This window comes from Leucopleurus acutus (genome assembly GCF_964270905.1).
Source record: "Leucopleurus acutus genome assembly, chromosome: 8".
In the NCBI taxonomy this organism is placed as follows: domain Eukaryota; kingdom Metazoa; phylum Chordata; class Mammalia; order Artiodactyla; family Delphinidae; genus Leucopleurus; species Leucopleurus acutus.
The window spans coordinates 11,836,777-11,850,852 of NC_139151.1; positions in this window are offsets into that span (position 1 = coordinate 11,836,777).

Sequence of the window (14,076 nt, forward strand, 5' to 3'; positions counted from 1 at the left end):
CAATAAAGTGTTCAGAGAGTGTTAGCCATTATTATTATCATTGTTGCAATTTTGTTATTTTGGGGAGGGAAATTAATACTTTGCTAGTCTCTTTTGCTCTTTGAGGAGAGAGAAATAAGGTTATGATTAAGATAGAAGTAGAGATTATAATTAATTGAAGAGTCAAAAAGACCTACTTTACTAAGGCTAATGGCAACAGTCTCCTACAGGTCATATGAGAAGATTTTACTGAGACAGGTGAATTTTGTAGGAAAGTATAAGAAACAATATCCCCAGAACATATTTGCCAGATACAAGAGTTTTTAGTCAACATCTAGGAAAGGGATAATCACTTAGATATCCCTATCACTTAGATTTTCCTCTGGAGACAGCTGCGGTCATGAAGTGAGAAGCTCAAACAATGTGGATAAGAAAGGTGAAGAGAAGCTCCAGGACCTGGTGAGGTGGCCTGGCTGCCACAGCTAGCCCCAGAAAGAGCAAGTGGTGGGTCTGTTGTATTCAGAGGGAATGGACAGCTCAGGTGTGTGTCATGCAGGTATCACGCTGAGGAGAGGGAGTGGTCCATCTTAACAGGCAGGACAAGCTTGAGAAGAAATTGAGGTACTTCTCAAAGTTTTGTTGGCAGTGTTATTGCAGGAGGTCAGTCCAACAGGCCAGGCCAATGCAGCAAGCTGTTAAGACCCAGGGGCTCTAGCCAAGCAGATGTGGTGTGAGGCATGGTCAGACTTTGAGCTGAGGTTGGAAGGGAAATTGAGGCAGGACAGTTGTATAGTCTGGGCCAATGGGGATGACTGAGGTTGGGGAGTAGGGAGTGGATATTAAGAAATACTTTGACTGCCTTGCCACACCAGGAGTCAGATCAAGTTGGCAAACATCTGCCAGAGCTAGGGATCTTGATTCACTTCCTTCAGAAGCCAGAATTCCCCAAGGCCTATAGGTAAGCCTCATCAAAAATAGATACAGCTAAGGAAAGGTAAGAAAGACTAGGATAAGGGAAATGGCCATACACTAACCGTTACCTGAAAAGCTCTAAACACACTGAAGAGGACACATCAAGAGCTACAATCCACAATGAAGAATTCTGCTGACTCTCTGTGCACTAAATAATGCAGCTTCAAAATTCAGGAAGCAAAGTCCACAGAAATTACTAGAAACTTATCAGTAGAAAGGGACTTATTAGGCCTCTCTGAGTTAATGATAGATCAAGAGAGGATATTACAGACAACATTCTTTGATCAAAATGTAATAAAATTAAAACTAGGAAAAAAGAAACCTACCATCTAGGAAATTTAGAAACTTTAAATAATTCTTGAGTCAAGGAGGAAATCAAGGTAAGAATTGATACCTATGTAGAAAATAATAATACCAAACTCTACGTGATACAGTTAGAGCAAAGTTCAGTGAAATAGTCATGGTTTAATATTGTTTACATTAATAAAAGAAAGATTTTTAAAGATTGAATTAAGTTTGAAACTCAAGAAGTCAGGGAAAATAAGTAATCCAGAAGAAAACAAAAATAAAAGCAGAAATTAAAAAGGAAAACCAGACAGGGTAGAATAAATAAATATACTCAAGACCTTTAACATACAGTATTTGTCTTTCTCTGTCTGGCATTTCACTAAACATATTACCCTGCAGGTCCATCCATGTTGTTGCAAATGGCAAAATTTCATTCTTGTTGATGGCTGAGTAATATTTCACATCTTCTTTATCCACTTGTCTGTTCATGGACACTTAGGTTGCTTCCATATCTTGGCTATTGTACATAATGTTGGTATGAACATTGGGGTGCCTGTATCTTTCTGAAATAATAGGGGAAGGGGCAAGATAGGGGTAGGGGATTAAGAGGTATAAACTACTATGTATAAAATAAGATACAGGGATATATTGTACAGCACAGGGGATATAGCTAATATTTTTTAATAACTTTAAATGGAGTATAATCTATAAAAAAAACATTGAATCACTCTGTTGTACACCTGAAACTAATATAATATTGTAAACCAACTATATTTTAATTTTTCAAAAATAGACCTTTAAAAAAGTAAAATAAAATAGATAAAACATTAGCTAATCAAAGCACAGGTATCTGAAAGAAGAAATAAGAAAAAAGAAATAACCACAAATAGAGAAGAAAATAATCTTTCAAAACGACTTTGCTCAGCTGTTTGCGGACAAATATGAACTAGTTGAAATGGATACTTTTCTGGGAAACCATAAATTGCAAGAACGATCCCCTGAAGAGGCCAAAAGTTTAAAACTACCAGTATTAATAAAATACAGACAAATTTGAAAGAACTTAGGCCTAGATATTTTCGCAAGTGAATTCGACCAAACTGTTTTAAAAACAGACGGTTTCAGCGTTATTTAAAGCCTTGTGATTCAGTGATTGAGGACCAGCATATGGGCATCCCCTGGGAGCCAGTGAGACCTGCACTCTCAGGTTCCACTGCAAACCTGCCGAAGGAAAATGTGGTTTTAACAAGGTTCCTTGGAGATTGCATGCACGTTAAAGTTCGAGAAGACTGATTTATACCAAGGTTTGGCAAACTATGGTCCGTGGGCCAAATCCAACCCATCTCTTCATTTCATAAATAAAGTTTTATTGGAATACAGTCACACACATTTGTATATGCTTTCCCATTACACTGGTAAGTTGAATATTTGGGGACTGAGGCCATCCAGCCCACAAAGCATAATATACTTATCGGGCCCTTTATGGAAAACGTTTGCCTACGCTGATTTATACTGCTGCAGGACATAGAAAAAGTGAGAAAAGCTTCCACTTCTATGGATTACAGAACCATCAAGGAGGTCACAGTAACTTCAGGCTTAGCCACTATTTCACAAGCAATAGATAGCAAAATAAGATCACTCTCACTTATGAATATTGATGCAAAGACGCAACCCTGTTCAATACAATCAGCCTAAAAATCATAAGATAATACTCTTAAGTATTGTAAAGGAAATTGACAAAGTTCAACATCATTATTGATTTTTAAAACACTTAATAAAATGGGAATAAATGAATTAGATTTCCTTAGCATAATAAAATTGATGAATTTAAAATTTTTTAAATTCATGAATTCATAAATCTGGCATCAGGCTTGATGGGGAAACAATAAAGTGATTTTTAAAAAATCACACCATTATCATTACCTGCAGACAATATTGCAATCCTTAAGTAACATAAAAGGATCAATTGAAAAAACTATGACAGTAAGACAGTTCGGGAAGATACATGTATTAGTTATCTCTTGCTGCTTGACAAATTACTGAATCACTTTGCTGTACACCTGAAACTGACACAACATTGGTAATCATCTATGCTCCAATATAAAATAAAAAATGTTTTAAAGTCTCAGAATGGAGAAGTGTTACATCTAACTCCACTTTTTGGCATGGTAAATGAAATATAAATAAAATTTAAAGATTGACGAACCAGGGGAAAACATTCCCATATTCCAAAGGGCTTATCTCTTTAATACATACAGACTTCCTTGTTAAAAGTCCTATGACCAATAACCCAGAACAGTATTAGACTAAAGTCATGAACTGACAATCCACAGAAATATAAATAGTGTTTAAACCCATGAGAAATGCAAGTAGAAACCCTGAAATAATATGTTTGCCAATTAGACTGTCAAAGATGAAAAGGCTGGTGAGAATGCGAGGAAGGAGTCGGTCTTGTGTGTTTGCCCAAATTGTATGGGAGGGTTTGTTGTCAGATTGTCTACAGAGGGGCGTCTGTAATGATCTATCAAAATGTAAACAGTCCACATCCTTTGACCTAGAAATTCCACCTCTATAAATTTTTCCTGGTGATATACTTGCACATGTGTGAAATGATTTATTACATTGTTTGTAATTGCAAAAAAATGGGAACAAATTAAATATTCCTTGATAGGGGCTTGGTAAAATAAAATATGATACATTCATGGAAGTGAATACTAGGTAGTGGTTTTAAAGTGGGGTCATCTCTTTGTGTATATTGAAGAAAGATCCATAAGACAAATTGCAGAGCAAAAAGTGATGTGTGGAATAGTGTGTATGCATCCATTTGCAGAGGGGAAAAAAGAATAGTGTACATACATGCTTATTTATGCATAGAAAATTCCTGAAAGGAGAGGAATGGAACTAAGAACAGTGACTGCCTCCAGTAGTGTCCTGGTAGTATGAAAGAACCTTGAATTATATATATAAAAAAACAAACAAACAAAAATAAACAATAACAAACTCTGAAACTAAGAAGCTAAGATACCTGATCTAATTTAGCACCGAGGTAAAATTGGTAAAATCCTCAGTGCTGGCCATTTGAAAATAGAGAAATGTTTGCTGATGTGCAATTCTGGACCTAATTACTTTCTTGCTAACCACTGAACATTTCTCCCCAAAGGTCCTGCTACACAGCCAGTCAGAGAGAGAGGGAGAGGGAGAGAGAGAAATGTGGCTTGTTACCAACACAGACCCACAGATCCAATCGGCATCCTAGAACTGCTTACCTTGGGCTTCCTGAGTCATTTCTAATGAGAGATAATGATAGCAAGGTGGGAGGTCTCAGGTGGGTGTCAGAAAGGATGCCAAAATGTAGGCCAGGTCAATTTTGATTCATTGCACATCAAATTTTTCACTCTTCCTTCCTTTGTACATTTATAGCTATTAGTGAGGAATTTGGGAGCACTGCAGATACAAGCCAGTCAGAAAAATTGGCTTTAGATCCCTCGTGTATGCATTCTGGACCTGGAGCTCTAGATGGAGAGAAACAGAGGCCATCCTCCAGGAGATGCTATGGGACATGTCTGCTCTCAGGGATACGGGGGCACACACTCTGGGAGCAGAGCAGGGGCTCGAGGGTGGGGAGGGAAGACAGAGCAATCCTTACCAAAATACATAAACATAAAATTTGCCCATATGTTTACTGCATAGTGAGGGAAGTGTAAAGTGAATAAAGCTGGGGGAGGCTCATTAGCAAATTTTTGTGGCTCTGGAAACACAAGGGAAAATATGTGATTTATTATATAGTCAGTAGAAATGTTGAACATGGAACTTCTCTTGAGTACTTACAATAGGCCTGTCACTGTTGTAGGTCTTAGGGATACGTCAGAACAAAATGCAGCCCTGCCCCTCATGCTGATTACATTCTAGCGGCCAGGGCAAGGGGCTGGATACGGGAGATGATACATAAATAAGTAAACACACCTATGAGATAATATTAGGTAATGAACAATCTAAGGGTCAATTTGCAACAGTAAGGGAAGAGAAAGACAAGGGGTAGTAAGAGAGTATTTTAGATAAGTGGTCAGGGCAGCCTCTCTGATAAGGTGTCTGATAAAGTGACATTTGATTAGAGACCTGAGGAAAGTTAAGCAGCAAGCCATGAGGATATACAGGGGAAGTGCAAAGGCCCTGAGGCTGAAGCATGACTTTCCCCACACAGGTAAAGTATTCAGAAAATAATGGTAAGAAACAATTGAAACAAAAACATACCTTCCCTATGATTATGTATGCATAGAGATATATATCAGGAAAGACTATTAAAAAATATAAATCCTTATAGTGCTTCAGTGAAGGGATAAAGACTGTTTCTCAGGGCAGGCAGTATCTCCGAATTCCTTGTGTCTGATCCAGCCATGCTTGGTATATGTAGAATTTTGGTATCTGTAGAAACAATATCTGATGACTAAATGAATGATTTTCTTTGAGAATATTTTATTTATCATTTAAAAAAAGAAAACAAAATGGCTGTCTTTGAAAAATCAAGCTTGTAATAGCACATTGCATCATAGGGTTTCTCAGAAAGACCTGACTTTAGCTCTGGGCCAGCCCAGGATGTAATTGGGGAAGGGAACAGAAAGCTAAATTTTACTGATTACCTAACAACTGCTATATATTTGTATGTGTATTATCGTGGGCAAACCTCAGAACACCTCAAGGACAAAGGTACAGTTGTTCCCATCTTGCAGTTTAAAACAATGAGGCCAGGGAGGCCAGAAATTCAGTTTCTAGCTCATGGACAGAAGGCCCGTAAATGGTAGAGCTGAACAGCAGACCTTCTGCCTCCAAGTTCAGACCTCTGATGACCACAGCTACGGCGGTCCGGGGGAGGGGTCTACTCTAGACCTCCTCCCTCATGCCCAGTGGTTTTGAGTACCACTTCCTGGTCCCCAGTATTCTCCATGCTCCTTGATTTTCTCAAACCATCCCGGTGAGGTACTTCTTGGGAGCTGTTCCCTCTGCCATGCCCATGTCTGATCTTTGTGTCCAAAGCTCACCGTTTCGCTCTTACTAGTGGTGTGACTCTGGGCAGGTCATTTCACCTCTTTGAGTCTTATTTTTGTCATGTTTTAATGGAGATAACTATGTGTTGGAATTGTGGTGCAGAGTCAATGAAATCATTCAGTCAAAGTCTCTGGACCAATGTCTATATATGGCAGATACTCAATAAATACTGGGTGAGTCTATTTGTGACCATCTTGGGTCTGGGTCCAGCTAATGATTGACTGACCTGATGAGTGAATCCTGGATTAGTTGCCAATGATGATAACAGCATAAAATAGTGTGCCTCCCCAATAACATTTTCAATTTAACATAAATTAATTGCTGATGGTGTGAAGGCCAATCACAGTTGCCAGAGAAGACCTCGTTGACTTTCCTTACCTTGTCGTTCAGTGGGAAAGCAGCACATTTGTTCAGAATTCATTAGGCCATGACTTAGGCTCAGAGTAAATTTAACACGTAGGTTGACTGTCATAAATTGAATGAAAACCTCCTGCTAAGACACCAGTCTGCATATGTAGCCCTCAAACTTAAGGTTCAGGAAAAAAAAAAAAGAAACCCTTTAGAACAGTCTAGAAATAACTCTAGTGAGCCCTGTTTTCTGAAATCTAGGATTTATCTTTTTATATAATAATTTTATTTTCTTAATCATCTTGACTGACAGCAGGAGAAGGAGATACATAGACAGTCTAACAGGTGAGTGTCACAGTTTGCTAGGGCTGCCACAACAGAGTTCCAGAAACTGGAGGACTTAATGAGAGATTTATGATCTCACAGCTCTAGAGGTTAGACGTCCAAATTCAAGGTATCAGCAGGACCACACTTCCTCTGAAATTTGTAGGGGACACTCCTTCCTTGCCTCTCCTGGTTCCTGGTGTTTGTCTGCAATCCTTGGCTTGCGGATACCTCAGTGTTGTCACATCTTCTCCCTGGGTGTCTCTTCTCTTTTGAAGGACACCAGCCATATTGGATAAAGGGCCCACTCTACTCCAGTCTGACTTCACCCTAACTAATTAGATCTGCAGCAGCCCTATTTCCAAATAAGGTCACATTCTGCAGTATTGGGGACATATCTTTTTGAGGGACATAATTCAGTCCATAACAGTGGGTCACTAGCCTTCCTTGAAGTATACAGGGATACAGGGCTGGAGAGCCAGGCAGGTGATTTTAGTTGCACACTTTTCTAACCACACTTTTGTCTCCCACTTCAGAAAGCATCCTAGAAAGGATGTGAGGGACTACACCTCATATCCTAGAGCCTGTGATGAGAAGGGTAGAGGTCACCTCTCCCCTCTTTCTCACTGCAGGAGACTGGCTTCTGCAGATGTCACAAGTCTCAAGCAGGCCTACCCCATTCAGTTGACTTGGAGCTACAGATATATAACTTTGGGAGCCAAAGTGAATGACCCTTTTCTGTCTCCATTTTAATAGCCAGATTTTTATTTCAATCCTATGTGTGAGACAAACATATTAAGTGTGCTTAGCACTGCTGATACTACTTTTATTAGGTTGAATCATATAAAGTTTCCTTTTTTATAGACAAAAAATGGTCAAGTATTGGCACTCTCACGTGGTTCGACCTATGTATTCCGTTAGATGCTGTCATGGATGAGCCCTACTTGGCCCTAATTATTGAAATTGATCCCAAGCCTTTGAACTTTATACTGGGCCCAATCCTACCCTCATGTCCTACAAGGGAACCACTGAGGATGTGTGCGCCCTCCCATGCCCAGCAACCCTGTGAGAGGCACGCGCTCAGAAAAGAAGCAAGGATTTGGAGTTTCAGAAAGATCTGGATTCAAATTATTTCTGTTAGTTCTAGGATTTGACTTTAGAGCCCCGTTATGTAGGTTTCTTAGTGTCTCAGAAACCTTATTTGTGAAATGGGTATAAAACCTTGTAGGACTGTGAGGATTACATTATATATGTATTTAATATATATACTACCAACACATAGTAGATGTTCAACAAATTTTGATTCCCTATACTCATGACCTCCATAACCTCTACTATAGTCCCTCATAATCCCAGGAACTGCTCAGAGACAAGCAGAAGCACTGGGAAAATCTGCAGGCCTAATTAGGATAACTAAGGATTACACAATAATGGGACAAATAGACTACTTGGCATGTACCCTGTTCTTCTGGATCCTACAGCAGATAACGGTCTCAGAAAATACACCTTGAAACCCAGTTACTGAAAGACATCATCATTATGTAGTCTCTTCTCATCTCACAATGAGTAAACTCCATTTGAATTGCATACATGATGTGCCTGTGTTTACACCAAATGTCATTTTCCAGCATAGTAGTTCTCAACCTTTTTTCCATTGGGACACACATGACATCGACATATATTAGCATATATGGCACTCTCTTTGGGGGCTATTCAGAGATTCTCTAATTCCCTATAACCACACTTTTCTCTTCCATTTCAGAAAGCATACTAGAAGGGACATGATGAGGCGCCATTCTAGAGATAAACTCCTTAGATATTTTCCAATTAAATTTCCTACAAACTTGAGCAAATTATCCACAAGTGCTATGCTTATAACCCACCTGAAACTCGTGTGTGGTACAATACTGAGGTTGAGAGTCAGTCTTCTAAGAGATGCTATTATCATGATCATTCAGAATGGTTCAAACACGCCGAAGCCACTAGACAATTCAGATCCCAGGAGACAGTTGCAGTCTCCTACATCTCATTTAGATACTTCTAGGTGCTCTGACCCAGAGTGAACACACGGAGTCAGGATAATTGCACACACTGAACAAATGGATCTTTTTCAATGACAGTGTGTTGGCACAAGTGGTACTCCTGCCTCTGTGTTACGGAGGCAAAGCAATGAGGTAGAAATAAAACCACCCCAGGCTCCTTGACTTCCAGCATATCCTATATATGCAGTATTGCTACTGATATGATCAATGATATCTAACCACCAGAAGCAGTCTGCCCCATCTTTTGGCACTTAAGCATTCTGTTCAGCTAATCTACTGTCCCCTTTGGTCAAAGCCATTTATTACCAATTGTAAGTAATGTGACTATGGGGGATGCTACCTGGGGCCACTGGAAGCTGCCATGGTTTACAGCCCTTGGAACAGACTCAGACTTTATAAGTTGAAAAATAAAAACACAACAACTCTTTAAGCCAAACCCAAACCTTTTACAACTGAAATTATAATAAATCACACATCCTAAATCTTCCTGGAAGCAGGACTCAGGAAAGATTTCCCCTCTCTCTCTGCCAAAAAGCCCCTTAGTCAGGGAGAAAGATCAAGAAGAAGCACAATGGTGTTTCAGCTGTGCTCAGGGCTAAGATAGGTAGTCTAAGATTGGGTCAGTTCTTAAGACATGGAGGCCGGGAATCGGGATAAGGATAGATAGAACAAAAGGGAAAGGGAAATGGGAGCATGTTCCTTCCTAGCTTTAACCATCAGTGGCTCCCAGTCACCTCTAAGATACATCCACACACTGAGCATGATGTATATACAAGGCCCTCCACGTTCTACCCACGCCTGACGTGTCCCTCTATGACAGCGCTCACCTCTCTGTGTTGCAACTATTTGTTCACTTTCCCTATTAGACTGTGAGACCCTTGAGGTAGGGATCTTGATTTAGTAGACTTTAACCCTTAGTACCTAGCCAGAAGCCCAGTAGGTGCCTAATCAATTCTGAATAAATGAGGAAATTGACCCTGGACTAAAGCTGTACATAAGCTAAAAGGGCCACAAGTCGAGAGACATGAACCTCAGATTTTGCATCGTCTGAAGAACTCATGGGCACGTCCTTCTCTTCTGCCGGGCACCATCAGCTATTTCAGGGAAGGCTGTTATAAAATGTGACCATGAGATAATGTTTTACTCTCTTCCCCACAAATGTATCACGATCTGCGATCCCTTCTGAGTCCTCTCCTTGGGAGGCACATGTATATTTTTAAATGGCTGCATTTGCTCAAGACGCTTCTTGGCCTCTTTTGGAATTGTGGTCAGATTCAGTTTAGATGCCATACACGAAAACCAATCTAATTCCTTTATAGGCACGTTATTTCCAAAACAATGTTCTCCCAGCTTGATTGCCCACGATATTCACGGGACACAGCTTCAGGGCAACTTTTTTAGTAGCTTCCCACAACAAATCCACCCTCTGAAGATGAAGATGTGCTACATTTGAAGATATTTAAGAGAGAGCACCGAGAGTGTCCACACACGATTCTAAAGAAGAGTTCCCAAAATGCCTTGAGCAATTTCTCATTATCTTGGAAATAAACATACAGCTATCAAGGAGAGTACTTTGAAGGCAATAAGGATTGTCTATTCTAATGTGCGCCATGAAAATACGCAGAACTTATTGAGCGTTTATTATGACTGAGCAATGCATGTGTGTGTGTGTGTGTGTGTGTGTGTGTACGTGTGTGTTCTCATTGAATCCTCCCAACAACGATATGAAACTAACAACAGCAACAGCGATAGCTAGCATTTATTGAGTGCTTACTATGGGGTCAGGCACTGGAGCTAAGGGTTCTTTCACTTTAATCCCCATTTTATAGACAAGACAACTTAGGTTTAGAGAGAAGTGACCTTCCTAAAGGTCACGAAGCCAGTAGAGAAAACCTGAGATTCATGTACAGATTTGTCTGACTTGTTCTTAATTACTCTGATACGTGCTGTGTTATAAGCTCTGCTCTTAACCACTGTGACATGGCCTCTGCATTTTTATTAAAATATTAGGGATGCATGTAATATATATCTTCATCCTAACTCATACTTCTTTTTTAATCAAAATGTTGCCTAGTTCAGGGCTCAGTAAATACTGGTTGAATGAATAAACCTATGTCAGTGGCGGTGATCCAACCAAGACCAGGCAGAAGGGCAAAAAGAACAATAGGCCAAAGTGATACAAGATGGTCCAGCTCATCTCATCCCCAAACTAAAGCCATGCTCATAGCAAAGAGCAGTGGGTGTCAGAGAAAGTGCCTGGATGGCTTCCTGCCGGCTGCAGCCTGCGCTTTTGTGAATTGTTCGCTATTTCATTCCCAGTAAGCCCCTGCAGGGCCCTGGTCCTCAGTCCCCCTCATCCAAACATTGGGAATGGGTACATTCACCTCTCTTCTTCAGCCTTCCCCTATGCGTATTTATAAAGGACTCTAGAATCCTGGTATCCCATAAAAATGCAAAGTATGATTATTATTAATGATACAGTTAGCAAGAAGGACATTTGTTATTTCTACTCAATTGGTTTCCCCCGGGAGCAGAAACAGTTTTTTTTTTTGACATAGTATTAATGTGCTATCTTTGCAACTTTGATCATCTGTCATTTGCTTTTGGAGAACGTTGTGCCACTGTTTCAGGCAGCACCCTGCCTTTTCCTCTGCAACGTGGACACTATCTGAGCACAAGCTGCTTCATGGTTTAGATGAAACTGGGGATCTTTATTTGATTTCTGGTATCAGGAAACCATTTATTAGGATCAAGGCAGTTAGGCTACGAGACTTCCTTTCTTGCCTGGGTAGTCACTAGTTGAGCAGGCAGCCTGGGCTCATAAATCTAGTTTTATTTCCCCATCTATTCACCTGGAACTAAGTGGTTTTTTATTTTTTTTTTTTTAAGGCAAAGGGGGAACACATTTCCTCATGTAAGCACTCTTCCTCCGGCTCCTAATCACCATTGTTTCTTAGACAAGCTAGTGAGCAGCTGAAGCAGGGAGCCATTTCTATCCCCTGCATCACACTTGTGTTTTCAGAGTTTACAGAAAAACACTGCAACCAATTTGGGATTTCCCTGTAATGATCCACTTCCTCGAAATAAATCAAAATGGATTCAAATGTGCATTTCAGAGACAAAAGGGCTTTCTGCAAATATGTCTTTTCCTAGGCCCTTCAGAAACTACCTTGCCTCTCTTTCGGGCCTCCATCCCCCTCTCCCACCCTCCCGCAAGCCCCCCACCCCGCCTTCCCCTCCTTCTTAAGAAGACTTTCCCAGGTCCCTCTTGGCTGTGGTTGAACGACGTTGGCTCCTGTCCACGCTGCAACAAAGACCTGGCATTCCAGCTGTCTGAGTCTAATCTCCAGTGTCAGCTCTCGTTAATGTGTGAGCGTGAAATCAGAGGGGGCAGAGCTGCACGGAATATTAAAACCATGATCAGAATTCCACTGAAATGCTGAGAGTCTGCAAGCACCATTAGAGGAGGCTGTCAAATCAAGGCTTCGCATTAAATAAAAGAAAAGATTTCTATCAGAGGAAAGTACAATCAGTGAATCGCTGAGCTAAATTAGCATTTTTTCAATTGGAGATCGAAGTTGATTTATTGTTCTACACGACATTAATGTAACTATGTGCTTGACCTGCTAAGGCAGCTACTTTTTCATTTAAATGGTTTCTTTCCTTCCCGGTGCAAAGGCTGCAATCATATTTCAACTTTGCAGAGTGATCAGAAACATCGTGGAATGCTGCAGAAATGTCTTAGGGCGGCCTTGCCTCCCCTCCCCTCTCCTTCCTTTCCGTTTTCCAACCCTAGCGCCTTCCTCCTCCCCTCCCCTTCCCCCCTTAACCTCATGGCTGGTGGTCAAGGTCACAGAGGAAGAGTAATCTCAAAGCCACCAACTTCAAAGCTGCCATCAAAGAAGCCCCTACGTAGCCACTGAATTAAAAGGGAATGGGGGAGGGAGGGCTCTGGGCACTGGCGTTCATATCTGCAAGAAAGGGCCCCTTAACTGCCCCGTTGGTACAGCCCAACCTGGGGCGCCCTACATCCAGTTCTTCCCTGCCAGCCTCTCAATACGGGTCTCTTCTCATCCTCCCCAGTCCCCCTCCCCACACACACATCGCCTGAAAATAATATACATTTCCAATTAGCAGAGCACATTGTAGTCATGTTCTCTTTTCCTGCCCTAACTATCTTCCTTTTGCTAAAAAGCTGGGCCGTCATTAATGAAATCCTGCAGTTCTGTTAATCCGAGATACAATGCTCCTTTTCTCTCTCAGCCTCTCCCAAACATAAAAAACTACAGTTACTTCAGCTCGCCTCTTCTGTTTAGATTTCTTGTCATTTGTCTTTCATTACATACCTGATGTAGCACAGTAGCGGTCGAAGTTCCTGGATATAGAGGGAAAGGATGCAATTATGTTCCTTTTCCAATGCGCTGTTTGCAAAGGCAGCTGGCATTTTCTGGTTCTTTTTTTTTTTTTTTTTTTCTTTCTAAAGCGCACTGATTTTAATCTCTGGAAGTTGATGAATATGTTTTAGGGTACTTTCGGGGCCCTAACATTTAGCAAGCTTGTTAGATTTTAAACTAGCTGGGAGCCCTGGAAGAACCCTGATAAATGAGATTTCAGTATTTATCTGCAATGCTTCTTATGAATTACTTCATTGTATCCCACAGTGAGAAAAAGGCAGGCCTTGGAGGTGGGTGGTGAGGCTGGCATTTGCCACCCTTTACCAATAGAAATACTAACTTTTAAAGCAAAACAGACATTGGACCAATAGCTAGTGTTTATATTTTATCTTTCTTCCCCTGACCACCAAACATCCACCTTCTGAAGTGATAAATGGAGTAAAGTTCTATATTTGGGGGAGGCATGAGGGCATTGTCAGCCCCGTAGATCTGCAGGACCTTAGGGTATCAGGCAAAGGAATAGAATAGTCACCGCACACAGGGCTGGCTGTGGCCAGATGAGGTAGAGCGTAGCTGCCACTCTCCAGCCCTCTGGCCTCTGACACAGATGGAGTCACTCCAAGGGTCAAACGCATAGAGAAAAACTCCCCTCCCACTTCCATCACAACTGGACCTAATTGGCCAGGCGA